This window comes from Empidonax traillii, unplaced genomic scaffold, assembly GCF_003031625.1.
Source record: "Empidonax traillii isolate 1590-97213 ecotype Southwest subspecies unplaced genomic scaffold, ASM303162v1 scaffold2120:size56484, whole genome shotgun sequence".
Lineage (NCBI taxonomy): Eukaryota > Metazoa > Chordata > Aves > Passeriformes > Tyrannidae > Empidonax > Empidonax traillii.
Window position 1 is genome coordinate 35,863 of NW_020957313.1, and position 3,265 is coordinate 39,127.

Consider the following 3,265-nt stretch of genomic DNA (forward strand, 5'->3'; position numbering starts at 1 on the left):
GTAGTGGGTGACTCCCTGCTGCAGGGGACAGAGGCACCCATCTGCTGATCTCACAACTTATGCAGAGAAGTTTGTTGCCTGCCAGGGGCTTTAGTCAGAGATGTCATGGAAACACTGCTAATGCTCACCAACATATCTATTACCTGCTGCTGTTCTTTCACACGAGCACTACTGATATACAATCAAACTGATTTCAGAGCTCTGGGGACCTTGATCAAAGGTCTGGGTGCCCAGGGAGTTTTCTCCTCCATACTGCTAGTTAGAGTAAATGTTGAGGGAAGAATTGAATGGACTTACCAAGTCAGTGATGGGATGTACATCGTTGTTGTAGGCAACAGGGGTTTGATTTCTATAACCATAGGACCCTGTTTGCTGTTATTGACAGCTGACTGGGAGAGATGGGATCCACCTCATGAAGTGGAGCACACATTTTTGCCAATAGAATGGCCAACCTGTTAAAGTAAGCTCTAAACCAGGAAAGGTGAGGGAGACCTATAGTGACCACGCAAGGATCAAAAGGAGGCTTAAGACAAGATACATCCAGCAAGTAAAAGCAGCCAAAGATATAACTACAAGACAGGACTATGTGGCATCCCTTTGCACTCTTACTGGGATATTGACACAATCAAATACATCCATAAAGTGCCTGTATGCCAATATATGCAGTGTGGGAAACAAACAGGAGGAACTAGAGATCTGTGTGCAGTCACAGAGCTTTGACCTCATTTTGAATACAGATATCTCACATGAGCAGAATGTTGTCATGAAGGACCACACGCTGCTTAGGAAAGACAGACCAGGAAGACAAGGTGGTGGAGCTGCTCTCTGTGTGAGGCAACACCTGAACTGTATTGAGCTCTGTCTTGGCATGAATGATGAGTGTGATGAGAGCTTATGGGTTAGGATAAAAGAGCAGAGTAGTGAGTGTGACACTGTTGTGGGTGTTTGCTATAGACCACCTGATCAGGAGGAGGAAGTGGATGAGAATTTTCACAGGCAGGTAAAAGCAGCCTCACAGTCACAGACTCTGGGTCTTGTGAGGGACTTTAACAACCCTGAAATCTGTTGGAGAAACAACACACCAAACTGCAAACAGTCCAGAGGTTCCTATTGAAGACAACTTCCTGACACAGGTAGGGGAGGGTCCCACAAGGAATTGTGTGCTCTTCATACTAATACACAAGGAAGGCCTTGTTGGAGATCACAGAATCACAGAATCAACCAGGTTGGAAAATATCTCTGAGATCATCGAGTTCAACCTAACCTGTCCAAACACCATTCTGTCAACTAGACCATGGCACTAAGTGCCACAACCAGTCTCTTCTTAAAGGCCTTCACTGATGGTGACTGCACTACCTTCCTGCGCAGCCCAATCCAATGCCCAAGCACTCCTTCCATGCAGGTTGAGGGCAGCCTCAACTGTATTGACCATGACATTACAGAACTGAATACTGAATGAGGAGGAAGCAGGGCAGCAAGTAAGATTGCAACCATGGACTTCAGGAGAGCTAACTTAAGCCTCTTCACGAATCTTCTTGGAAGAATCCTGTTGGAATGGGTCCTGCAGAGAAGAGTGATTCAAAGAAAGACAGTTGTTATTCAAGGATCGCTTTCCCCAGGCTCAAGAATAATGCATTCCGATAGGCAAGTAATCACACAAAGGGGGTAAGAGACCTGCATGGATGAACAAGGAACTCCTGTCATTACTCAAGTGTGAGCAGGAAATTCACAGGAAGTGGAAGCAGGGTCAGGCCACTTGGAAAGAATATAGACAGGTTAAGAGATTAAGTAAGAAATGAGATGAGGAAGGCCAATGCCCATCTGGAAATAAATCTGGCTAAGGATGTCAAGGACAACAAGAAGGACTTCTTTAAATACATCAAAAACAAAAGGAAAACTAAAGATTATATGGGTCCATTATTAAATCAAGAGGGGACCCTGGAAACAGAGATGCAAAGTTACTGAATGCCTTCTTTGCAAAACCCATCTTGTCTAAGAAATTTTAATGTTTATTTGTTGTAATTGAAGCTTCAGGTTAAATTTCAGATTCCCCCTTTTTAAAAAAAAATCATAGACTTTATAATGCTACCTACACATCTGCCTAAACTTCAGGACTTCCTCTCATAGGACTGAGCATGCAACTTTACAAGCACTGTAGTTTCAAATATATTTTGCCATCATACATGTTTTATATTGCAGACGTAAAGGTTTTATGTCATTTGCTTATGACATTGTAATGGTACCTTATTTTTGTTTGATTTTTATCAGTAGTTTCAACATCAGTGCTTAGGGGATTCACTAACGTGCTTTTGAACCTTCTAGTGACCAGCATTTCAGACATGATTTCCCCTGTTTATGGCGCGATACCATGAACTGCAGTTCCTTCCTCTCTCTGTTTTTTTTTCTCATCACAACTTGAAATTATATTTTGAGATTCCTTTCGAGTCTCTAAATAGATCTGGAGATGTAAAATAGAGGGAAATGTCAAATTACATTTGACAGCAACAAAAAAATTAAAAATTACAATCTTGAAGACTTTGGAAGAAGACTGTCTGGTGCAAATTCCTCTGCCTTGATCAAAAGATCAGAACAGTAGACACTGAAATGCATATATACCTCCATACATATCCTCTAAAAGGAGCTTGTCCTGCTGCAAGGCATGGTATCTGAATGGAATCATAAAATACCCAGAGTTTGTCAAAGGACTTGCATCAGCATACACTGCAATCACATTCTCATAGCTCCACATTTTCTGAGAAAGAATTAATTTTATTGACGACACAAAACATCCCTTTCTGCTAGCAATGGTACCAGCTTCCAGAGGTTTTCTGTTTCCAGGCATCATGCTCCATTGATATTTCAGAACACGTCTACATTATAAGGCTAATGCTAGCACAGCCACGCTGGCATAGCTCCTGCTAGAGATGCAGCATAGGCTGACAGGAGAACCTTTTCAGCTGTCATAGCAACACTACCCTCCCTGCATAGCATAAACTAAAACGGTAAAAGCCCTTTTGTACCAGCATGGCTTTGACAGACATCAGGGGAATGTCAATAATACACTGTGTTTGCTAAATACCCTGATATAATGCAAAATATCCAATTTCTCCGTGTGGTTGTGCTTTAAAATTTTCATTCAGAATATTCTTAATTAGCACTGCAAAATCTAGTCCTTATCAGAGAATCACTGAATGGCTGAGATTGAAAGGGACCTCTGGAGTTTATCTGGTCACTCGTGCCGGGGATCAGCCTCAGTCAGAAAGGG